The sequence below is a fragment of the Equus asinus genome, chromosome 10 (genome assembly GCF_041296235.1).
Source record: "Equus asinus isolate D_3611 breed Donkey chromosome 10, EquAss-T2T_v2, whole genome shotgun sequence".
Lineage (NCBI taxonomy): Eukaryota > Metazoa > Chordata > Mammalia > Perissodactyla > Equidae > Equus > Equus asinus.
The window spans coordinates 42,857,379-42,884,189 of NC_091799.1; the positions used below are offsets into that span (position 1 = coordinate 42,857,379).

A 26,811-nucleotide genomic window follows, 5' to 3' on the forward strand; every position below is an offset into this window, starting at 1 on the left:
GCCTGTTCTACATATTTAGGTTTCTGGTTTCCTGCTTAGTTCGTGTAGTTAGTAGCTGATTCTGATTTTTTACCATAGTACATTTTCTAGTATTTATTCCGCATGTTTATAGTTCACTACTGGAAAAATTCCTTCCTAACATCTGTTCTGAATTAGTTTCCTTTTCCAGTTATGTTTTCCTGTTTTATCAATTGTAGCCATGAGAATAGGAAGCTATATTTTAAAGATTTATGCTATGTAAGCTTAGTAAAATTGCGATAAACTACCTCATAATTTCTGAAAATGATTGTCTTATTTTAAATTCACATGTCAAATCACTATTTTCACTTTTTTTTTAAACAATAGAATTAACTGGATACAATTTGAAATCCATTTACCATAGTTTCATAGCATTTTATAATTGTCAGTTGGCATTTTAGTGACTTTATATTTCAAAAGTTTTTTGAGACAAGCCTCTATCTCTAAATCTTTTAAAGTGACTTTTTGTTTAAATTATTTTGGCCTTATTTATTTTGGGGGATGAATTTATTGAGCACTTAAGGCAGTTCTTGGCACAGGCTGGGAGCTCTGTAAACATTTGATGAATGAGTGAAAGCAGTTTTCAAGAAGCTTTATTCAGAATACTCCGTTTTCTTTCTTTAACCAGCCTCGTGGCCTGGTGAACTTTTCTGAGAGTTTTTCTCAGTGGTTAGACATACGAGAGGAGTAGAGAAGGCCAGCTGTCCCCCACCGTGCTGTTGTTCCTACATTCCCCTGTCCCACCATTGCGCCTAATCCCCAGAGCCTTCTGGTTGCCCGTTTTGAGGGCAGTACCCCTGAGCTACACCGCTCTGTGACGTCTGTTGTGGACTAAGAGCCAATTCAGCTGTCCTAAGGAATTGTACCACCTTTTGACCCCAGATAGCCCCAAGAATTAATCTCTGGCTTATCTCTTTATTTTGATGTGTCACTTTTGCTATGATACTGTCACAAGATTGTGTTCTTCCTTCTGGTTTTCATGTCTCTGCCCTGGGCATATACAACCTGTTCTAGTCGTCAGATTTCCGACTGTAACCCTCACTTTGCTTTCCAGTTCCGGATGCTACTATTCACGGCCTCCAAGTGACAGCCACTTATCTCCCATCTGTCACTCATAGACTGAGGGCCCAAATGGAGACTATAATCTAGGAGCTTGAATTATATCCACTAACATTTAACCTATTAAACGTTTTAAGATTTAACTTTTGGAAAGGTAATGCTTTCACATGATTCGAGCAACAAAATGTTTAGAAATGAAAAGTTTTCCTTCCACTCTGTCCTCCATCTACTCAATTCCTATCCTTCCAGAGTTTGTAAATGCATATCCAAACCAATACAGATATGAATTCTGTTTTCCTTTTCCTTTTTTTGTGCGAATGGAAGCTAATAGGTATTATTCTGCCTTTTTCACTTAACAGTGTATCTTGGAGTTCTTAACATAACAGTGGAAAAATATCCAAGATATATTTCACTTTAATAATATATCTTGGAGCTCTCTTCCACGTCTTTGTGTAAGTGTAGTATCATTTATTTAACCGGTTCCGTATTGATGGACATTTGGGCAGTTTTCACTCTTTAGCTATTACAAACAATGCTGCAATAAATATTTTTGTTACACAGATTATTTCACATTTGTGCAAATATATTAGTAGGGTCAATTCTTAAAAGTGGAATTACTGACCACAGAGTATATCTCACAGTAGTTTTCTAGATGCTACCAAATTGCTCTCCATAGAGGTTGCACAGTTTACACCCCCACCGGAAATGGATGAGTGTGCCCGATTATCCATAGTCTTGCCAACAAAATGTCTTATTGAGCTTTTGAATTTTTTCCAATCTGATAGGTGAAAAATGTTATTTTAGCGCATTTTTGATTTCTATTTCTCTCATGAGTGAGTTTGAATATCTTTTCATATGTTTAAAAGCCATTGATATTTCCTTTTCTGTGAAGTGTCTCGTATCCTTTGCTTAGTTTGGGGGAGGTTGTTTAAAAATCACCTTGTAGCCCACGTTTATAATATGGAGATCTGCCTTTGGTAATACGAGTTGCAACATTTCGCCCCCAGTTTGTCATTTGTCCTTCATCTTTGCTTATGATGTTTTTGCTGGGTAGATTTTTTTAAAAATGTAGTTGAATTTGTCCGTCTTCTCTTTTATGACTTCTGGATTTTGTGTCAAAGTTAGAAAAGCCTGCCCCACTAGAAGGTTATAACAGTTCTCTCATATTGTCTTCTACTACATTATGGTTTCCATTTTACACTTAAATTTTTGACCCGTTTTTCTTGGTGTATGGTGTGAGGGATAGGTCCAGCTTTATTTTTCCACCTGGTCACTCAGTTGCCCCAACACCATTTGTGAGCAGTCTGTGTCTACGTTGTTTTGCTTCTTGCCAAAAACAAGACGAATTTGATTCATCTACCTTTTTTCTCACCTACTTTGCTGTGACTGAATGTAAACACAGTTCTCTGTTTTCCTGCCTGTAGAATGCCTTTCCTTAGAGGCTCAGGTGTCTTCACCATGTTCCCTCCCCGTTTCCCTTGGCAACACCACCGGCCTGGCAGCCAGTTAATATTTGAATGATTACCGGGTGCTCGGAGAGCTCTCCAGGATTTCACATTGAGCAATAACTGGCCCAAAAGAAATCTTAACTGTGATCAGGTTCCCTAGAAGGCTGTTCAACCCAGAGATGTCTTCTGGCTCCCTATGCATACTAACCCGCTGTTGCAGAACCCGCAGTCCACTGCCTGGGCCCTTCACTCCGAGCAGTCCAATTCACATTCCTTTCCTCTCTGCAAATTCATCTCTTCTGCCACCTCTGCTTTGTCTGACAGCGTGGGATATTGCCTTCTCTGATTTGGATTGGGAACCATAATGTGCCAGAAAAGTGGTTTGGATTCCCCACGATGCAGTGGCCAGCTCCAGAACCTCATTTACTTGGAAAGTGATTGTGGCTGAATTATTTGGGGAACATACGTCCTCAATTTGAACCTCAAGCAGATTAAGTTTTTTCCTCTAGGGAACATAGGGAAAACCCCAGCCTTATCCTTTGTTCTACCTAGGGGAGCGTGTCCACGCAGGCAGATGAAACTGAATTTACTTGATACCCTTACTAGCACTTTCTGAGCTCCTTGGGCTAGTTTTACAGCTCCTTGATAAAAGACTTCCTTCTCCTTTGAACCGTTGCCCCCAGTGATCTTTCTCTTTCAGACTTTTCCCAAGCATCTTGCCATCTTGCCTGGTTTTTATTATTGAACCTTTTTGGGGGATCCTATTTCTTATTTCTGCCTTCAGACTTTTCCCTGATGGCTGGTAGTATATTCTTTGTCTAATGCCAATTTGTTTAAAGTTATTTTGGCCAAAACCAATTTTGAGCAAATACAGTTCAGTTGAAATCAAGCTGGTCAACTGGACAATTTGGTTAAAACAATGATTTGATAAAAAATGAATATCCTAAGTTACTAGTTTTTGAGTAGTGGTAGTTTTAGTATATTATGGGGTGATCAAATACTTTTGGTTCATTTTCTAGAGTTTTTCTCGTTTTTCTTTTATATTTCACATTGATTTTCAGCTACAAGAGCACTTTGTTGCTTGTGATGTCAAAAAGTTAAAACCATCTAGCTGCCCAACAATTGGAGAATATTTGGACAAGCTTGATCTTAACTACAAGGCAATAAGAAGTTAATTGGAACAACCAAAACATCGAGCGATAAGATAAAAACATTTTCGTTTATTGTTTTTTTTTCCCCTCGTTAAAAAGGCAGTGCATGTGCGGTACAGGACATTCGGAAAAATGTAGATAAGGAGTAGAAGGACAAAAGAAAAAAAGCCATTAATTCATTCACTGAGGAATAACCACTCTTGTCCTTCCCTGTCTTTTCAAATACATTTTATACACATAAACTATGCACTCTGTTTGTAATCTGCCATTATTTAAGCATTCTCCAATTATTGATTAGTCACTTTTGTCCAGGATTAGGTTTTGCTTCTTTCTGCCTTTTGTCTTGCAACTGTGGGCCAGTCTATCTTAACTGGGAGTGGATTGCCATTCTCTTTTTCCATCTGTCCCTCAATCCAGGCTGGGTTCACGTCCAGCCTGGGCCCCAAAGACCCCACCTGCCTCCCTTAAGTGAGACAGTTTGTGGGTGAAGCCATTCTGCCAAGCCTTTCTATGGACTTACAAAAGGGGCCCGGTTCCAGAATTCCAGTGGAACTCTCAAATTATATGTAAAATAATTTTTGGAGTTCATGCTTGGTTTATCTTATGTGTAGATGTATGTAAATTAGATGGGGAGAGTGAAGTGAGGGTGGAGATTAGGTAGAGTCCCCACTACAGTAAAAATAAGGAAGCCCTGCAGCAGAGGAAACCATTATCATTGGAGGGAAATTATTGAAAGGGAGGTTTTCTAAATCAGAGTTGGGAAAAATATGCTGTGTCTTGTGCCCAAACCCAAGTCCGTGGTAGATATCACTAATCAGTCGTGGCACTATTTCTTATTGGGTCCAAACTCAGCTTTGGATCGTCTTTGAGATGGGGTGCTAGGTAGCTCCATCTGCCGGAGTTTCTGTGGCAGACAAACCTACTTACCATTCTTACTCTAAAATATTGCATTAAGGTTTTTTGTTTTTTAAAAAAATAGTAGATTGAACAAGAAAGTTATAATAAAATGTTTTATCTGTGATAAATAAGTTTATGATGATAAATATGAGATGTGAGCAAAGAGTAATTATCTGAATCTCAGGCAAAGCACTTGCCTCATAGTTAAGATCATGGAAACAAGCATAATTGAATTATAGGTTTGTTATGGAGTAAAAACAATGTCACAGTAATACTCATCATTCTAAATTGCCCATGGTCATGGTGATTGACTTCCCAGCATTCATTACACCCCAGAGGATTAGTCTGAGCAACCATAGTTAATCCCATTTCCTTTACCAGTGAAGGGTTGGGAATGGCCTGTAAGCTATTCTGGCCAATGAGTTGTGAAGGGAAGTCTAGAGGAGGGTCAGAGTGCCTCCGGGAAAGGGTTTCTTGTCCCTAAAAAGATATGAAAGAAAGGAGTGGTGCCTCTTCTTCCTCTGATGATGTTATGTCTGAATATGATGGCTAGAACTGCTCAGGTCGGCTTAAGACAGTGAGAGGAACTGGCTTTGGATGAAGCTCATCTAGAAGATGGCAAAACAGAGAGAGAAGAAACCTGAGCCCTCCATGACCTTTCTGAACTGCTGATTGTATTGTACTTAGTCTGCCTTACCTCCGAACTTCCAGTTCTGAGAGATAATACAGTTCCTTATTGTGTAAGCCAGTGTGATTGTCACTTGCAGCCAAAAGCATTCTGAGTGGTATATATACTTTGTCCCAAGGAGGGTCACATCAGATGGTTTTGATTTTATTCTGAAGATTTATCGGGGTCCTTCCCTCCCCTGTTTCCTGGCTTCATAAAGTGGGTGCATGTTCTAATTGGCCACTTCTTGTCTCAGTCTTCTCCAGGGCGCTCTGCCTTAGACTAGAGTTCTTCACAGAAAGCAGCAAGGAACTGGCCAGCACCCACTATCTCTTCTGGAGCCTTTTGGATTGTTCGAATCTCTGGTGGTGTGACTGCTCTTATTTGTTGTTCATCCTTCTGATTGTGATTCTGATTCTGATTTCTTGCTTTCGTCCTGGTCCATGCTCTTGCATATTTTGCATCTTAAGTCTGGCCTCAAGATTGTTTAATAGATTTATTTCCCTCTCTTCCTTCTCTCCTCTGCTCCTTTTTCCTTTCTCTCTCGCACTCACTCCTTCCATACTTTGTGACTTTACTTTGGGTCAGTGGGGACAATTCTAAGCAGATGTATGTGATCTTTGCCAGAAGTAATGAGTTAAGTTAAATGAGTAGTCATACAGTTATTTGCTCTAGACTGGTGTGGTAAAGAGGAAGAGTAGGTCAGCACTTGGCCCATTTTCTCATGGCGTAGAGTAAGTAGCACCAGAAATGGCCTAGGGGTCGGGGCACTTGAGTCTTCATTATGGCTTCACTATTTGCTACCTGAAATCTTGGGCAAGTCACTTAAAGACATTGAGTTTCTTCTTTGAAATTTGTTACTAGTTCTGGGCTGATTTTTTGGCATAGTGTTGTTATGATTCAGATGAAACTCTATGAACATGGGAAATGAAAAAACTTTGGGGAAAAAAGAATACTCAAGCTTGGTTGGATTTTCTGGTTATTTTCTGGTGAACTAATGTCAAAGTGTCTAGAATCAGGTCTGTGTAGCTTGTTAGTCTGTTTGTAAAAAGGCAATGGAGTATGATGTGGGATATATTAATAAAAGTAATTAGGGATTGAAGCTAAAATCTTTGTGGCAACTTACAGCCTGGAATAAAAAGAAAGGGCCACACAACACGAAGGGGAACTAAAGGTCAGGATGTTGATCTTGAGGCTTATTTCTAGTTCAACCAGAAATTCTGGTGAGCCAAGTTAGGGGAAAGAGAAACCAATAGAAGAAACACCCCCTCTAGTGGCGAGGGGCCGGATTCTACGCTAGATTGTGACGATGGGTGAGTGGGGAGGGGATGACTTCCTAGGATGTTTTAGGTTTCTGAAGAAGAATTCTGAAGATCTAGAGTTAGACTCTTAGGGAAGATCTTTAGCTCCAGCTTTCTTTATCTAGAGAGTCAGCACATTTCAAGAATAAGTAGTACCTTGGCACTCTTGTGTGGGGTCGATTGTCTGAACAACGTAGAGGCTGCAGTTGTTGGAAGAGGTTCAGGGTTCACTTTCTTGTAGGCCATTTATTTAGAGATCATGAAATTAGGAGGCCACTGTGGCTAAGCTTTTTATTGATCTGAGATGATACAGTAGGTAGCTTTATAAACCCATTTGTAGGGGGATAAAGCTTATATTTAAAGTTATGGATAATGCCATAGAGTAGTATTTGTCTATATTCATATAAAATAATGGCTGTGGATTTCCTAAGTATGATTTTTGATTTGAAAATTTTAGTGGTGATCCCAAGAATCAAACGTTTAATTTGCATCTCGGAAGTGATTTAATTGCTATATATGGGAAGGTAGTGAAGTTAAGCATATTAAAATGACATATTACCCACAATTCAGTGGCTTGGTAGGAATACCTAATGCGTTCTTGAAGGACACCTTGTCTTAAGGATGTGTATTATTGATGATGATAATTGCAAGTGATTTTTACATTTATAAATCTCAGTCCATTGAAGTTTTTACCATTTCAACTTCTATTTAGGAATAATTCTTTTAAGTTTACTTAAAGAACTCTGAAGAGGCAAAATTTCAGAGAATAAAGTCTTTATGGTGCTCTGTGTTAGATCTAAGGAAGATGTGAATGCCATTCAGCTCCAGTATAGAAAAGAATGATTAAGGCATGAGAAAATAAATTTTGGTACAAGACTGCATTACCAAAGTGCCATTTCTTTATTTTTAATGTCAAACTTCCTCACCCTGAAGGAAAGAAATTTGAACCTTGCAGTAGAATCAGCCTCTCAATAATTTGGAATTTGTTTGGTGATGTTTCTTGTGAAATAAAAATGGAAAAATTCTCTGGAAAATACAAAATAGTCTAAAAAATACCATGGATAAAGTGAGATTATAGAGTTATGAAATTAACTTTTGTCCATAACTTGTGGAACTAATATCCTTAGTTTATGGTTATACTTCATAAATATACTTGACTTCAGGAAAGAAGAACTAAGTCTGGCAGTAGATCAGGATCCGTGTATTGTGGAAAACCAGAAACAAGAGGAAGAGGGTATTAATGGTTCATTCTTAGCTGAGAAAAATTCAGTATGTAATAATTAAGATCAGTTAGAGAAAGAATTCCGATTGTGTTAAGTGAGTGTGCAGATGTTGTTGAAGGCCAGTCAGTTAGAACTGATGTGTTAATATATGTGGGGCAATAAACCAATCAGATGGTCTCTGCTAAATTAGGGTGACAGGAGTGGAAGATATCTGAAGGAGGTGAGATAGATGATGAGGTTAGTGGTAATCAGACCTTCTTCCTTAAATCCCAGCGCTAAAGAGGTACTCTGTACATTAGTGATAGCTTAATTCTATAGATAAAATTTGGTGTTAGAAATTGCTAGAATGTTGGCATTGCTGAGATTAGGCAAGTATTGATTTGCCTGAAGGGTTGCAGCAAGTGGGCTTGAATAAAGAGCCCAGGTTCCACAATACACCGCTTTTGAAATTGCAGGTAAAGTCTAATAATTCATATTTGTATAGAATTTTACAGTATCGTAAGTGTTTCCACACATATGGTCTCATTTGATTCTTATCAGAACCCTGGGGCATAGGAGCACAGATTTGATTACCCCAGTTTTACACATAAGACAGTGGAGACTCAGGGAGGCTAACAGACTTACTAAGAGCAAATAGGGGCTAACTGACGGAGTGGGCCTTGAACCCAGGACTCCTTAGGAAAATGCCTTCGTTCACTGTGTTGGTTTCCCATGGTTGCTGTAACAAATTAGCACAAACTAGGTGGCTCAAAACAACAGAAATGCATTCTCTCTCAGTTCTGGAGGTCACAGTCCAAAGTCCAGGTGTGGGCTGCGCTGCACTCCCTCTGAGGCTCCCGGAGGGAATCAGTTCTTTGCTTCTTTTACTTCTTGATAGCTGCTGGCATGCCTTGACTTGTGGTTGCCTCACGCCCATCTCTGCCTCTGTGTTCATGTAGCCGCCTCCTTTTTCCCGTGTCTTTTCCTCTTCTGTCTGTCTCTGACCTCTCTTTGCGTTTCTCTTATAAGGACTGACTTTGACTCTACTTGTCGTTGGATTTAGGGCACACCTCGATAAACCAGGGTGACTTCCTCATCTTGAGATCCTTAATTACATCTGCGAAGACCTGTTATTCAAATAAGGTAATATTCACAGGTTCCAGGCATTAGGACACGGACATATCTTTTCTGGGGCTACCATTCACCTTTCATTATATGCCATTTGATTCTATATCTTTCTCTTGGATCGAAGAAATAATCTTCCATCTCAAGATGGGCGGTGGACTAGGGAATTTTTAGTTAGTATCTAGAGAGGAACATTTATAGTATTTCTGGTTGGTGCCAAGTGCTTAGTAACTAGAACTGAGGTAGAGTCATGCACTGCCTAATGATGTTTTGGTCAATGGCAGGTTGCATATACTACGGTGGTCCCACAAGATTGGTACCACATAGCCTAGCTGTGTAGTAGGCTATCCCGTGTAGGTTTGTGTAAGTACACTCTAGGGTGTTTGCACACAATGAAATTGCTTAATGATGCATTTCTTAGAATGCGTCCCCATTGTTAAAGTATCTCATGACTGTAATTAATGCAAGAGTTCCACCAAATTGTTGTGCTAGCTTTTGCATTCACAGAACTATAACAAATAGGACTAAATTAAGTTAAAGTAACATCTGACTATTCATGATTAACAATATTAAAAATTGACTTCTTTTGGTTTTTTCTGTAATTGGGCTAAAAGGCATGTGTGTGTGTGTGATGCATTTTGCTAATAACTTCAGTCAGTATGATCAGTTTCTTGCATCCCCTGGGCATTCTCATTTGGGTTATATGAATCAAGATCCATGTATGTAAACCCTTTGAGGGAAGGGACTTGGTGTGTCTTGTTCACACTTAGATCCCCATTGTAGTTCCTGACACGTAGGTGTGCTCAAATCTGAATGTGCTGAATGCCTGAAATAACTTATGACACACAAATCAGGCAGCCACAAGTCCCATACTAGTTTACTTTTTGGAGGGTCCTCAATGGCAACATCAATAAGATCTACTCATCATAGGAGAGTCCTCACTGGCCCTAAAAGGTTCCTCTCTGAATCCATTTACTCTTGACAGGGCCTCCAACTTTTTCATTTCTGATAATCTTGAGCTCCAGGCCAAAAACTGTCATTCTTTCCCTGTTCGCATTAATAGAAATTAATCAGTGAGATTCCTCCTGCCCCTCAGTTCACTTCTCACCAGCTTGGGCTCAGGCACCGTTAGAGGCGTCGGGGCGGCCTGGCTGTGCAGCTCTTCAGGTCGTAGTGCTGTGAGCTGCGCTCTGGGAGGGCTCAGGCTCCTGTCCTCTCTGAAGTCTGCCAAGTTTTCACTCTGATAGAGTTAACACACGTCCAGTGATTCGAACTCTGTGCCAAACTCTTCCGTGTGTTATCTCAAGTGCTGCTTCCAGCCAGCCTTAGAAGCCAAGTGCGTCATTGTCCCTATTTTACAGAAGCACAAAGAAGCTAAGTAACTTGCCCAGGTTCACACCAAGATTTGAACCCAGGTAGTCTTACTTCAAGCCTGTGTTCTTATCCGTGTCTGATGCCAGCTTCACGCTCATTTGTTTCTAAGTGACTTGTTCTTTCTTTACATGTTTTCTGCATTAAACTTCAGAAGTTTCGCTGGGATGTGTCTTCGTGTGTCCCTTGTCGTCTGTCCTGCCCTAGTGAGCGCTTTGACCTGACGACTCCAGTCTCCTTCTGAGGGAACTTGTCCTGTGCTGTGTTTTGATTGATTATTGCTTTCTCCAGCATGGAGAACTACTTTTATTTGCAATTAAGCCTCCGAGACCTGCCCTCTAGTTCTCTTTTCTTTTCGTTCAGGAATTCCATTTCTTTTCATTTTGGCCTAGGTTGTGTGATAACTCATTCACTTACTTTCCCAGATAGCAAATTTGTTTCTTCAGAAGGAGCTGTTCTACTTTTTACTTTCTCAATTGAAATTTAAAACTTAGAAATCATGTTTAAAGAATTTCAAGTCTGTTATTCAACAGCATATAAAAATGCCAGGACCAAGTAGACATGGTTTATTTTAGAAGTGAGGCTATTTCAGCGTTAGTAAGTATTAACGTAATATATCATCTTAATAGATCAAAGAAAAAATTCTTAGGATCATTTCCACAGATATTGGAAAGTTATTTATTTGATAAATCAGTACCCATTATTAATTTAAAAAACCCCAAAAAGGAAAAACAGAGAAAAAGACAGCTCTTGGCAATGCATGAAATGAAGGATATTTTCTTAACAGCTGTTGTCATACTTGACATTGAAATACTTAAGCAATAGTCCTCTGAACTATGGATCTGGGGTTTTCTATAAAAAAGGGTATCTTGGTATATTAGTTAGGGTAAAGCAAGATGTTATAACACACAGCAACTTTTCAGCAGTTTAATATGATAGAAATTTATGTCGCCCTCCTGTGATCATCCAATATGGATGTTTCTGGTTATGAGACCGTCTTTCTCTGTGTGGTGGTTCAGGGACTCACGCTCCTTGCATCATGTGGCTCTGCCGCTTCCTAGGGCCTTGAAATCTTGTGTTTCCAGCTGGTGGAAAGGCAAAGGTAAGGTGGAGAATGCACTCTCTCCTCTCAGTTACTTTGGCCTGGATGTGACACACATCATTTCTGTTCACATTCCCACATTCCATTGGCCAGACAAGTGACCTCAGCTGTCTATGGGGGTGTGTGTTTGGGGGGAAGGGAGTGGGAAATAGTATCTGGCCAGGCAGCTACAGGTAGGGAGATAGAGAGGCATTCTCATTGGTAGTTAGCAGGAGAACTGCCTGAATGGAAGACACTGTGGTCGTATCTTTCAAATTTTAAAATGTACATATAATTTGACCTTAAAACTCCACTTCTGGCAGTTTTTCCTGCAGATATATTCACAAATGTATGCATATTTACATTTTAAGGATATACTTAGCAATACTGTAATAGCAAAAGATTGGAAATATTTGCAGTGTCCGTCAGGGTCTGGGTGAATAAGTTATTGTCTATCCATATGGTGGAGCACTCTGCATGATATGTGATATGCCTGTTTCCTGGGGAGAGAAAAGCAAGGTACAAAACTGGGTGTGCACAGTTACCATTTATTTAAAAAGAAATATATCCACGTGTGCTCATGTATTCATAAAGTATGTATGGGAGGGTCACAAGAAACTGGTAACAATGGTTGCTTCTGGTTGAAACTATAAGGTTATGGGGGATGGGATGGAAGGGAGACATGCTTTTCCTGAATATTCTTCTATACCTTTTGATATGCGCTATTTAAATAAATACAAAGTTAGGCGCAGAAGTCTAGGAAATAACAGAGAAAGATGGTTGTAATATATTGTTGCCTGAAAGAAGCTTCTTACTGAAAAGAAGTACAATATGGTCTCATTTTTATAAATAAATAAATTCTTAAAATGGCATATACAAAAATATAATGGTTTATTTGTGATTTTTTGCTCATCTGTATTTTTTGATTTTTTTGTAATGAACATATATCACCTTTGTAATTAAAAAAAATTATAAAAATAGAAAAAAAGACAATGAAAACTTTTCCTGGGAGTCCCAGATAACCCTGCCATGAAATCTTCCCTCATTTCTCCTGTTAAGATTAATGAATGCCTCTTTTTTGCTTCCATGCTACATTTTTCATACATTCATCACACTCTGAATTGCATTATCATGTACACATTTGGCTCATCTACTTTGTGCATTCTTTAAGGGCCTGGATCCTACCAAATTCATCCAGGTATCCCTGTCTGTGCCAAGAATAGTGTCTTTCCCATAACAGGTGTGTGGTAAATATTGAGTTAGTGCTTAAAGCCAGGAGCACAATGAGTAAAGTGGTTGTGAATTTTGTTCTTGTGTGATGCAGCCTGTTTTCAATACTGTACCAGATTCACTAGCTCTTTAGTAATGACAGTGGCTTATTATTAGATGCAGTGCAAAGCATGTGGCCAAAAGGTTTCCTTTCTAAAATAATATTGGTTGCCTCCAGGGATCTCTATCTCTGTATCATAAATTAGTTAGTGTGGGTCTGTTATAGAAATATATGTAGTAAGAAATGATGGAAAGTTAAATAAGAGAATAATCAAACTGCTGATGACATGGTCCCTGCTCTGATGCAGGTGAGACACTCCTATCTGCCTGGTATTTTAATTTAGAGCAGTTTCCTCCTCATTTTCTTTGCATACTATTTTCCTTTTCTCATTTCTATCCTTTTGCACACTTAGCTGTATTTTTGATGTGGTTATCAGAGGTGAATTATGGAGGAATGAGAAGAAATACAAGTAAGAGAATTGGGAGCTGATAACATTACTTGCAGCAGTAAGCTTTTTAAATTGAAAATTGCTTGAGAATAGATTTGATGGTCTGGGTTCTCTGCCATTCCCAGTTTTGTTGCCCCTGTGACCTTATCCTCCATGTTTCTTCCCTATGTTCTAGTCCCAGAGGTTTACATATTATACCCCAAAAGTTCTTCATAGGGCCTTTCCTCAAACCTTTTCTTACTGGGAGGTCCATTGATTCAAGTGTTACCTTCCCATAAACAGCCGATTCAGATGCCCCCTCCCCAAAGAAGTCATCCTAGACCCTCCCAGTCAATTCCACTCTTTACTCCTTCTTCCATTCAGTTCTGATACCTCCATTTAAGTACTGATTACAGGCTGTTCATTAATTTGTTCATTTGCTCTGTACATACTCATTGAGTGTCTACACTGCATGTGTTGTTCTGGGAGCTAGGATAAGAGACCACTAAGGCAGTCTGTCCTCAAGAAGCTTACAGAAAGCAGAGGTGGCAAATAAGCAGAACAGTTTCAGCGCCATGTGATAGGTACAACAGGTATGTGCAGGGTTCTGTGGGAGCGTAGAGAAGGAGCATGTCATCCTGCAGGGGATGGGGAATTCCAGAAAGATCTGAGTTGAATATTGAAGTTGGAGAAACAGAGGGTGGGAAGGGAATTTTGCAGACTGATGGAACCCATGCATTGTAGGTCATGGAGATGTGAAATGTCTTGCATGTCTGAGGAATGATAATAGCTCAGTTCAGGCTGGACTGTGGAGGGGAAAGTGGCAAGAGATGAGGCCAGAGAAGAAAGAAGGGTTGGAATTGTGATGGACCTTTTGTCCCAAGCTGGGGATGTGAGCTTCCTGAAAGCAATGCAGAGCCCTTACAGGATTTTATGTAGGGGAGCAGTGTAAGTAAGCCTTGCATTCTGTGAGTTTCTTGATGGCAGGAATCAAGTCTTACACATCACTGTATCACCTTAGCACTTCATACAGAGCTTAATACTTACTAGAGGTTCAGTAAAATTGAACTGGAGTTGGTGGGTACTGCTCTTTTTTTTTTAAGAATTGATTTATCTGCAATAGTAACAGTCGTAATAGTGTTGAACACTTTCTGTACTCCATCAAGTCTACAAGCATTATCTTAGCTTATCCTTACAACTACTCTCTGAGGAAGGTATGGTGGCTTAGAGCATTTAAGTGAGGGGCCTGTAGTATAATAGTTAAGTCTGTTTAGGTTTGAATTTCAGCTCCACCTCTTATTACTTTTGGACCTGAAAGTTCCATATGTGCCTCAGTTTCCTCATCCGTAAGATGACATCATGATCATGATACCTACGTCATACCTCATGGGGGTATTGTGAGGATTAATGATACCTGCCAATACATGTAAAATGCTTGTGCCTATAGTTGCTAAGTGATTACATGCTCAATAAATGTAATTCTTAGCTGTTAGTAAGAAACATACCCAATAATCACAGGAGTGACTAGTGGTGAAGCCCACGGTGAACAAAGCAATCTGATTTCAGAATCTTTAATTACTGTACTGTGTTATAACTGCTTCTGTGGTCATAGGGAGATAATTAAAGACAGGTTCCAAAGAGTGAAACAAAATGAAGAATTTCAGTGAACTATTTGGGGTAGGAAATTCTTAGGGGCTCTTCAAGTTACCCCCACATAAAGAACTCTTCCTTTGCTACCCTGCTTGCACATAAGGGACTTATGTGAGAAATACATCTTTATAATTTAGGTAAATAGCATTAATTCCAGATTCGTAATGCACATGGCTAGTGAACCTGGAGAATGTCTTGCAAAGGTCTCCCTTTCGGAGTTGATCTGCTAGCGCTGACACCTGGTATACTGTGTCGTCTTGTTGCTCTGTTCTCTTTCTCCGTACTCCCTAGATTTTTCCAACTTTAGGACCCAAGTGGGAGTCTTATGTTGGAGGATGTTGTGCAAACCACATGCGTAAAGAAAATAATTTACATTTTTCCTTTCTTAGCTTCTGGAACATCAGTGATTCCATCCTCCCACTTCTATTGGGCAGAAATTGAGGTATTCTCCTTATGCTCTCTCATCTTCTCCAAAACACACCACACACACGTGCATGCATGCACACACACACACACTCCTTGCCATACGTGTCAGAGGGATCCAGCATAACTACTTTTTTTCCTGACTCAAGGACCCCAAAACATACAAAGACTTTGGCAATAAAGGAGCCCACCAGCAATCCGCTTTTTCTTTTCCATTCCTACTCTTTCCACTCGTCTGTCTTTTAGCTTTCTTTGCTCTTTTTCTTTGATCACCATTTTATCCCTTTATCTCTTGCACAATGCCTGGTATATAGTAGGCATTCAATAAATAGTTTTTGAAAAAAAAGAAAGGCAAGGTGCATTATCTATTTAGTACCTTAATGATATTCAATTACAGAAAAGTGTGCAAAAATATTGCCTTGCTTTAAATTTTTTGTGAGAGCAGACTGTTCGTAGCAAGTGGGCCCCACCTTCACCTCCACTGCCACATTAGAGCTCCCACAACTTCTAGATTTATTCGATTACTCTGATTTTAGCTCTGGTGGTAAAGGAACTGAATGGATGTCTCACAAATGCGGGAGATCTCCAGGTGGGAGGTGGGTCTGTCTCATGGTATCTGTTATTTTTCAAGTTCTTTTGCAATCTCTTGACTTTGCAATGGAAAAGGTTCCACAGATTTGAGTCCATAAAGGAAATTAATAAGTCATAGGAGACATAATACTTACTTTTAGAAAGGGGTGGGGAGAAAATAATCTGAAGGAAGTAGAAGATGTCCAGAAAACCCAAGTTCGTTGTTTCAGCTGATTTTCTAGGGTGAGAATCTTGGAAGTCACTGGCTTCTACAGATTTCCACCCGGGAGGGCAGCAGACCTCATTCTCTTAGTTTCCAGTTTCTGAACCCCTTGCTTACATCGTCAGTTATGTTTGAAATTGTGGTAATCTTCTCCTGCATTTACTTCCTACCTCAACCCTCCCATACAGCTTTTCTCCCACCAACTTTAATCACTTTTTAGAATTTTTAATTAGTTTGAATTGGTTGACATCACTTGTTGATCAGGGTGGTAAAACCTCAAAATTATAGCTATAGATATCTGGGGCCATGGTCTAGAATAAATAACCTTCGTAATTCTGGTATCTATAAGATCTGAAATTTATGTAGATAATGATTCTGAGACAACCCTCCTTTCACTGGTTTCCTAGGAAAACCTTTAGAAATGTGAAAAAGAGGCTTAAACTTGAGGACGTTATGCTCGTCTGAAAGTCCAGGCTTGTGTTTAGTCTGGGCCGTGATGATGCGGCAGTAGACCATGCAGACGTGTTCAGAGCAGTGAGCCTGGCCCTTCAGCACTTTGGTTGGCCCTGGATCTCACACAGTGTACTGCAGTATGCAGAGACACTCGGCGTGTGTCCAAAGATGAAGGACATCTGCTGCTAAAGCCCAAGCAACCCCTCTGTGCGTGTGTGCACTTGGGTTTCCAAGTGGGGGTGTGTGTGTGTCTGTGTGCAACCTGGAGGCAGTCTCCAAGATTTCAAGTGAAAGTGATACCCAGGCTTGAATTTGGTGTGCTTCGCATATACATCTTGTTCACTGCCTGCTCTGTCTCCAAACCTTCTTAAGAAATTAGAAAAAGAAGACCAAATTAAATCCAAAGCAATCAGATAAGGTAAGACAGAAATCAGCCAAATAGAAAAAAGACAATAGAGAAAATTAACAAAGCCAAAAGTTTGTCCTTTGAAAAGTATAATAAAATTGATGAACCCCTACTGTGATTGATCAGGAGAGAAAACAGAAATTAGCAACATTAGGAATGAAAGAGGAATATCACTATAGATCATACTGACATTAAAAGAATAATAAAGGAATATCATGGAATTTTTATGCCAAAAAATTCAACAAATTAGATGTTTTCAAATTCCTTTAAAACACAACTTACTAAAGCTAATACAAGCTGGAATAGAAAATCTGAATAGCTCTATGGCTGTTTAAAATTTTGAATTTGTGATAAGTAACCTCCTGTGAAGAAAACTACAGGTCCAGATGTTCTCTCTGGTGGATACTATGAAACATTTAAAGAAGAAATAATATGAATGTTAAACACATTCAGAAATAGAGAAAGAGGGAACCTTTCCTAACTCATTTTATGAGGTGAGCATTACTCAGATAGCAAAATGTGAGAAAAATATTTCAAAAAAATTGCTGATCAGTATTCCTTATGATCATAGACACTGCAATAGACTGACTGTTTGTGTCCCTCTGAAGTCCGTGTATTGAAATCTTAACCCCCAGTGTGATGGAGAAGTCAGCAGTGAACCTGGAAGAGGGTCCTCGTGGGACACTGAGTCCACCAGTGCCTTGGTCTGGGACTGATCGCCTCCAGAACTGTGAGAAATAAACATTTGTTGTTTGAAGTCACCCAGTCTGTGGTATTGTGTTATAGCAGCCCGAACTGACTGAGACAGAGATAAAAATTCTTCACCAAACATTAGCAGGTTGAACCCAGCAATATATAAAAAGGTTAATACATCAGGATCAAATGGGGTGTATTCCAGGAGTACAAAATTGTTTAATCTCAAATTAGTGTATTTCATATATTAACATAATAAAGAATAAAAAAACTAAATGATCTTCTCAATAAGTGCAGAAAAAGCATTTCACAAAATTCAGTAATTCTTGATTCAGCATATCAGATATAGAAATTTCTTTAACCTGATGAAGAGCATCTACATAATTGTTCAATACCATTAGTCTTTGGGGGAAATGCAAATTAAAATTACAATGAGATACCATTTCATACCAATTAGAATGGCTAAAATTAAAAAGATAGACAACACCAACTGTTGGTGAGGATGTGGAGAAACTGCTGGTGGGAGTATAAAATTATACAATCACTTTGGAGAAATATTTGACAGTTTCTCATAAAATGAATCATCTATGCTGGAGCCCAGAAATTCTATTTCTAGGTATTTATCCAAAAGAAGTGAAAACATATGCCCACAAAAGGCCATGCATGAGAATGTTCACAGCAGCTTTATTATACTGGCCCCAAATTGGAAAGAACCCAAATATCTCTCCACGGAAGGATAAATTATGGTATAATTCATATAAAAGAATAGTACTCAGCAAGAAAAAAGAATGAGCTACTGATATACACAGCAATAAGAGCAAATCCCCAAAACATGTTGAGTGAAATAAGCCAGAAACAAATACTGAATGATAATATAAAATTCTAGAAGGGGCAAAATTTATGTTGATAGAAATAAGGACATTGGTTGTGGGGCTGGCCCCATGGCTGAGTGGCTAAGGTCATGCGCCCTGCTTTGGCGGCCCAGGGTTTCGCTGGTTGGGATCCTGGGAGTGGATGTAGGACCACTCATCAGGCCATGCTGAGGTGGCATCCCACACAGCAGAACTAGAAGGACCTACAACTAAAATATACAACTATCTACTGGGGGGCTTTGGGGAGAAAAAAAAAAACAAAACCGGTGGTTGCCTGTGGGGGTGTATGGTAACTTTCTGGAGTGATGGAAATGTTTGATATTTTGACTGGGATGGTGGTTACATGGGTGTATACATTTATCAAAACTCATTGAATTGTACACTTAAGGTTAGGCATTTCATTGTATGTATATTTTACTTCTATAAAAACCAAACCAACACTTAACTGAATGCCATTATAACAATGAACTAGGGGGCTAAAAATACGAAGTTGGGCAAAAATTATAGTAGAGAACAAACAGGTGTGTGGTAATATTATCAGACATAGATTTCAAGGCAAAAGCATTACGTGAAACATTAAAACAAAAGTAATGCGTTTTGTATTGATAAAAGGTAGAATTCATAAAAATGTTCATATCTGGACGATACAGCACTGAAATATATAAACCAAAATATTTTGAAACAAGGGGAATTTGAGATGACCACAATGTGCAACTCAGTAATTGACAGAATTAAGTGGAGGATAAGTGGATAAAGAAATGAAGATATATGAAACTTAAATGAGAAAAATTAGTTATATATTAAACTGTATGCCCTATGAAGCGACAATATGCATTGTTTCTTAATGTCCACATTACACATTTATAGAATGTGATTATATAGTGGACCAGATAGAAAACTTTAATTTCCAAAAGCAGAAAATGAATAGACCACAGTCTCTGACTAAAATATCTTAAAAATTTGAAATTGATTAAAGCAAAAAAAAAATCTAAACTCTTGTATAATTTAAAAGACACTCTCCTAAATCACTTTTTGGGGCAAAGAGAAAATGTATACATTAATGATGATGAAAACTATTCCTAAATACTTAAGGGTATGGCCAAAGCAGTACTTAGAGCATATTTTTTGCCTTAAACACGTATTTCAGATTAAATATGAAAATGGAGAATTGAAGAAATTAGAAATAGAACAATGAATACAACTAAGGCTGTCAGAGATAGAAACTAACAAAGTTAAATGCAGAAATTACAGAATTGGTCAACATAAGGAGAGTGGAATGATAAATCCATTTAGTATGTTGAGAAAAAACAAGCAAAACCTCTAATTAAGGGCAGTCAAGGAAGAAGAAAGGAAAACCAACACAACAGTAGGATTGGGAATAGGTCTGAAAGCTCAGAGAGGAGGGAGATAGGAAATCACAAGTGAATGTGACACTCAGCTTCAAGCTAATGGATCTGAAAGTCATAGTAAAATGGATGATTTTCCAAGGAAAAAACAATCTAGTTTCTGAAATTAATGAAAGAAGACTTGCTTATATCAGGACTCTTACAAGGAATTGTAAAGATTGTCAAAGACCTATTCCACCCAGAAAGCATCGGACTTTGATGATTTTATGAGTAATTCCTGGAAATGTTCAAGGAATAGATATTTCTTTTGTTAAGTAAATATTTTGGATATTAGAAATAGACAGAAATCTTTTCAATTCATTTTTTTGGAAGCAGACATAATTCTGATACCTAAACCTGACAAAACTAGTAGTACACACACAACTCTATCAATCACACCTATGAAAATCGATTTAAATAGTCTATAGGAATATAGGAAACTGATTTTGTACTATGTTAAACATACCAAAACCATGTAGTGTAGGGCTTATTTCAGGAATTTGTGGATAGTTCAACATGAAATTTATTAATGTAATTCATTACATTAAATAGGCTAAAAGAGGAACCAACATGATGCCAGAAAGGCATTTAATACAATTTACCACCCATTGTTGATTTAAAACTCAGTGAGAGAGGATGAGAAGGAGATTTTTTTAACATACTGCAGTGAATTCATGAAAACCCAAGAATAAACTTACTTAATGAGGAACCCTTAGAAACAGTCCATTAAAGGTGCAAAATATCACTGAAAATATTTAACATTACCATGGGGGTTCTTAGCCATTGTTTTAAACAGGGAAAAGTAAGTATAAATATTGGAAAGGAACAGACAAAATTACCATTGCCTAGAAAATACTTAGAAAATATAAGTGAAGCAAATGAAAAACTTTTAGAGCTAATAGAATTTTTGGTAGGCTATCTGGTTAGTGTGTGTGCCCATACATACATATATACATATTATATCATATATACACATATTTATATATATGTATACACATATATGCATATTGGTTTCACAGGCATATATGAGCCAATACAAACCAACACAAACCAGCTAGAAAATATAATGGATAAAAAAGATCCCTTTCACAATTGTAATGAAAAAGTAGAGACCTAGGAATTAATTTAGCAAGAAATATGAAGAAAGCAACAAACTTCCTGAGCGACAAGAGAAGACTTGAATAAGTGGAAAGACCATATTTCTGGATGAAAAGACTCAAAATTATAAAACGCAAATTTCCTCTAAATCACTCTATAAATTTTGACAAGTTTTGGGAATTTGACAAAATGACTCTAAAGTTTAGATGGAATTACAAACATTCAAAAATATCTAAGAAAAATATTTTAAAACCTAATGAAGGGAGACTTGCCCTGTAAGGTCATTAAAACACGTTGTGAAGCTGTGATAATTTGTTCTGCATAGAACGGGTTCAGAAATAGACAGGTCACAAGAATAAATCAACAGTCTAGAAACAGTCACAAGTGCATATAACATATTAGCATATAATGAAGTTATAAATTCATTTTCAATCAGTGGGAAAACTGCTGTATTATTTAAAAAAATAGCATTGAGTGGAGCACTAGTTATCTTAGAAAAAGCAGTTTGGAGCTTTCCCGCTCCCATTGCTTTTCACAATGTCCATTTCCTCTAACTTCCAATATCTTTCCTTTCCTCTGCAGCTGCTTCTGATTGGCTGTATTACCTCTTTGTCCAAAATTTCTTTCATATTCTTTCTTGGACCCAGCTTTCTCTTCTTCCTCCCCAATTTTCCCTTTCCTGGATCTGTTTTCCAGCTGATAATTTTCTCCCTTTCCATTGTAAGACCTCACAAGTCTTTTTGGCTTCAGGCACCTATCTACCTTAAAAAGGCCTTATTGCTGAGTCGGACACAACAATCTTTTGAGGGATCAGGGTAGGGTGAGTGAATGGGGTCACTAGATCACTGCAGAATTTCCTTGGTGGGTCTAAAGGAGAAGCAGCTGTGAATACTCGGGTGTTGATATTTTTGTCATCATCAGAGTTAAATAAACTGTGGGTCATTTATGAACTGTGGTGCAGTCATTACAAATGAAAGAAGACAGTGATTCCAGACTGCTGGGGTACAAGTAAGATGGCTCAGAGGCTGCCAGAGGTGGACAAAAAGGAGGACTAGCAGGCAGAGCATGACCTAAATATGCTTCAACCGGAGCAGTATTTGCTTATTGAGAGTTTGCATAACATTTTGTTTCAGGAAAGGTTTCTGCTGCTAAAAAATTTGAAGATCACTTCTTAGAAAAACAACTACATGATAAATATGTTCCATAGAAAATAACTGATTTAAAAAGCAGCATGATTTGTAAATTAAAACAATACATGGCTACAGAAAGTGCTTAACAATAGTTACATCTGAGTGGTGGGAAGTGAATGATTTTATTTACTCCTTTTCCTTATCTTTATTAATGTTGTTAGTTTTTATTTTTATACTTTTTGAGGTGTAATTTAGATACAGTAAAGTACACGCATTTTAAGTGTACCACCTGATGACTTTTCACATACCTATAGACCCAGTGACCACCACCTGGATCAAAACATAGAATATTTCCATCACCCTAGAAAGTTCATGTCTGCTTCCAGTCAATAGCCCCACTCCCCTTGTCCCTCCAGAGATTACCACTATTTTGACTTAGTTTAGATTTGTTTTTGTCTGTTCTGAAACTTCTTGAAATGGAATCATACAGGTGGACATTTGGGTCTGGATTATTTTGCTCAACATAATATTTCTGAGATTCGTTCCTATTGTGGTATATACTAGTAAGTTTCCCTTACATTGCTGGGTAATATTCCATTCTATGACTATACCACAATTTGTTTGTACTTTCTTTTGTTAGACATTTGGGTTATTTACAGTTTTTGTCATTAGGAATAAAGTGGCTCTGAAAATCTTGTGTCACTTTTTAGTGGATATATCATCCATTTCTCTTGGGCATATATGTAGGAGTAGGATACAGGATCCGTGCATCTTTAACTTTTCAAAACTTTGCCAAATTTCAAAGTGGTTGCATTAATTTACATTTCAGTTAGCAGGGCCTCAGAGTTGCCCATTCTTTTTTCCCCTCTACCGCTATAAAGTAAACAAATAAGACTGACCTTCCCCTATGGAAAAACTAAAATTAAGCCAGGGGGAATGGGGTAAAACCAGCTCTCATCTGGGGCTGGCCCCGTGGCCGAGTGGTTAAGTTCGCGCGCTCCGCTGCAGGCAGCCCAGTGTTTCGTCGGTTCGAATCCTGGGCGCGGACATGGCACTGCTCGTCAGACCACGCTGAGGCAGCGTCCCACATGCCACAACTAGAGGAACCCACAACGAAGAATACACAACTATGTACCGGGGGGCTTTGGGGAGAAAAAGGAAAAAAAAACCAAAAAAACAAAACAAAAAAAAACCCAGCTCTCATCTGTTCTAGCGTCCAATCCAAGAGAAACGTGCAGAGAGCCATAGCAGGTCTTCAGGTCACCAGTTGTTCTTGGTGTCCATGTGTGTCTGTGTTGCAAGCCTGGGAGGAGTGACGGGGACAGAGTGAGGGGTGTGGAAAGCCAGTCTCAGGAAAGGGCTACAGACATTAGGCAAAAGGTCAGGTCCCCCTGGCTAACTGGTTAGGATTCCAGCTCCTTCAAGGAACCAGGGCATCTTGGGTGGAAGGGGTAGACTCGTGAACCAGCCACATGCTGGGTGCTTAGATGGTTCAGGTTTCATTTGATGTTTCCACCAGTGTCAGGGGTGCTGTTGCTTCACCTTTTTGGGCACACAGGGTAGGAAGCTCTTAATGTGCCACTAAATCTGGGCTGACTTGAACCTGCAAGTAGAAGAACTTACAGCCAGATAAGGCAGAGCTGATACAGACAGGGACAGCAGTACCCCAAGCCCAAGTGGACTGTTGAACCTAATCCCTGGGCACAGTTTGTGCGTCATTTTTCTAGGCAGGAAACTATGTAAGTGTGTAGGGGAAGCTGGGTCTATAAATATGTGAAACAAGTAGGTGGTGCTTGCCAAGATAGTGGAACTGTCTGAACTAAGTAGCTGTTGGTGGGTCCTAATAATGACGGCGACCAACCTTCAGGTAACAGCCGTACAGGTTACTAACCTTTAGTCTGTTTCATGGGCATAGTCTGGATCCTTAGGCTTCCCTGGATGATGTAGAAATTTGTTACTGATGACCCAGACAACAGAGTTCAGCTGATTCTGACTCTACTTCTGAAATATATCACGAATCCTTTTGCTGCTTTTCAATTTTATTCCCGGCACTTTAGTTGAAGCCACCATGATATATATTCGTCGGTATATTCCAATAGCCTCTTTCGGTCTCCCATCCACTTCTGCCCCACTCAGATTTATTCCAAATACTCATCTGATCGTGTTATTCCCTTTCTTAAAATCATGTTGAAATTTCAGGAGCATATATTTGAAGGCAGATAATGTGGCTGCTAGAAAATGTGCCAGTTTGGGAGATAGAAGGCGCAACCACTAACTAGCTGTGTGCTAGTTAGTCCTTCCCCATCCCCCACTGTTCGTTTCCTCATCCGTAAATAGAAGGATTGGACCAAACTGGCGTGTCTCTAAGGGCCATGGTAGGTCTAACAATTGTGATCCTTTGTGGGGCCGCTTCAGAGGACCTTTCTTGTGTTCTTGCCTGGGATGGAGAGCAGTGAGACCCTGGGATGGTCTTTCAGTCAGGTCTCCTGTCTTTCTTCTCTGAAATGGCTGGTGTCGTTGAAGTTTTAAGACAGTTCCCGTACACTGAGGAAAATCATATTAAAAGATTTCAAGAGCATTTCCTCATTTCAGCAGGTGTGCCTCAAGGACTGAGAGTTCCCTGTGGTTTCACGCTGCTGATGTAGGCTGTCGTCAAGTTCTCTGCTTCACTGCATCCTTCTATTCTTAGAGGCCATCCAATCCAGGCCTGTTGGCAGAAGGTGAGTCCATAAGTTTCTTGGAGTGCTGCCGCCATCTTTGTAGGATTCTGACTGAGTGGTGGATGTAGACATCTACACTTGTCCAGTTATGTTTTATGGCATTGAACTGTACACACATGGGCACATGTCAGTTTCCTGGTTTTGTATGTTATGTAAGATACAACCATTGGGGGAAACTGGGTGAAGGGTACATGGGACCTTTCTGTTATATCTTTGCAACTTCCTGTGAATCTGTAATTATTTCAAAATTTTTTTAAAAAGTAACTCTTTACAAGGTGGATGATAGGACTCTCTAGGGCTGATTCCATAACATCTTCTTCAGTTGTCTGAGTTGGGGCTTTTTTTTTTCTTTCTGATGGGGAAGATTGACCCTGCACTAACAACTGTTGCCACTCTTCTCTCTCTCTTTTTTTTTTTTGCTTGAGGAAGATTGTTGCTAAGCTAACATCTGTGGCAATCTTCTTTATTTTTTTGTTGTTGTTGTTTTGTATGTGGGATGCTGCCACAGCATGGCTTGATGAGCAGTGCATAGGTCTGCACCCAGGATTTGAACCTGTGAACCCACTGCCGCTGAAGCAGAACATGTGAACTTAACCACTACGCCACTGAGCCAGCCCCTGGGGCTTTTTTTTTATATGACAAAATGTAGATTACCTGACAATGCAGTGGCTTTTCATAATTTTGACTATGAAATCTTTCCCAAGGAATTTTCTGTTGAAGACTTAACCCACATGTTCGGTGGCCTTGTGTTTATGGTGTTCGATCAGCACCAGGCCAGCCCTAGCAATAGCACTGTGCGTGCTTTCTGGGTCCTTGGGTTCCACTCCAGGTCCCACATTTCTCTTCTCTGTTTCTAGGCTCAGCCCTCCCTAGCTCTGTGCAGACGGGGCTGTGGAGTTGCCTGGCCAGTGTCCCTCCCAGATCTCTGAGGAGAGAATCCCCAAGTGACCACTGGGATATGTGGGGTGAGATGTGCCCAGTGGTCATTTGGGGATTCAGTCAATCTAGAATCCATTCTTCTCTAGATCAGGGTGTAGGGTGTCAAGGGATAAAGAGAGGGTGCTGAAGGGAAGAGGAAGGATTGACAGCCCCCCAAAGATGTCTATGTCCTCATCCCCAGAACCTGTGAGTACGTTAGGTTATATGGCAAAGGTGATTAAGGTACAGATGGAATTCAGGTTGTTAGTCAACTGACCTTAAAATAAGGAGGGTATCTTTGGTTGTTCAGGTGGGCCCGATGTAATCACAACAGTGCTTAAAACTAGAAGAGGGAGGCAGAGGAGGGAGAGTCAGAGAAAGAGATGTGAGGATGGAAGTAGGATCAGAGAGATGCTATACCGCTGGCTTTGAAGATGGAGCAAGGGGCCATGAGTCAATGAAACAAGGTGGCCTCTAGAAGCTGGAAAAGGCAAGTAAATGAACTTTCTCCAAAGCTTTCAGAAGGGAGTACACCTTGATTTTTAGTCCAGTGAGACCCATGTCAGATGTCTGGCCCGCAGAAGTGTGAAATAATAGATTTGTGTTGCTTTAAGCCACTGCCTTTGTGGTAATTTGTTAGAGCACAATAGAATACTGATGCGATAGAAAGCTGATATATTACTGCAGTACATATGGCCTCAGGGTAAGAGCTGATTGAAGGAGGCCTGGGGCTCAGGAATCAGAGAAGAGAAGCCTGGGCTGGGTGGTGTGAAACCTGAGACAGGAGGTAGTGATTGGGAAGAAGGCCAAGCTTTGGGGACCCTGTCCTCTGGAGAAGGCAGTGCTATCCAGGAGGCATTGAATAAAGAATCAGGAAAGAAGTTCAGATCCAGCAGTTAGAGAAACAGTTTTGGCGATTTTGACTATGTGGGTAATAGCATAGAGGGGAGACTTGGATGGGGAAAGAGTTTGTGGGAACAGTGGGTTTGTATGAGGCTGGGGACCAGAAAAGGGAGTGCAAAGAGCACAGGGCTAGGCATCAAGAAGTCTGGATTTTAGTCATTTTGCTGGCTGAGGTGTCTGACACACGTAAGTCTTTAAAACTCTTGGGCCTCCATTTTCTCAAATGGAAGATGAGGGCCTCACCGTACAAGGATTGCTTTCCAGACTGAAGCAAAAATTCTCTGATTTGGTGAAGGACCTTAGTCCTTAGTGAGCCTTTAGGAATAACCTGACTGTGGTTAGAGCATTTC

At 39.5% G+C, this 26,811-nt stretch overlaps 1 long non-coding RNA gene across 3 annotated transcripts in view; it reads left to right on the top strand.

Annotated features, from left to right (window-relative positions):
- The window catches only part of LOC106831805 (uncharacterized), a 37,149-nt gene that overhangs the window by 4,969 nt on the left and 5,369 nt on the right, over nt 1–26,811 (top strand). The window contains exons 2-3 of one of the 3 annotated variants that reach the window (XR_006533281.2): nt 17,314–17,472; nt 24,516–24,640. This is a non-coding gene — a long non-coding RNA (uncharacterized lncRNA). The remainder of the gene's footprint in view (nt 1–17,313; nt 17,473–24,515; nt 24,641–26,811) is intronic. The other 2 variants (XR_011506314.1, XR_006533280.2) reach the window with 2 other exon arrangements.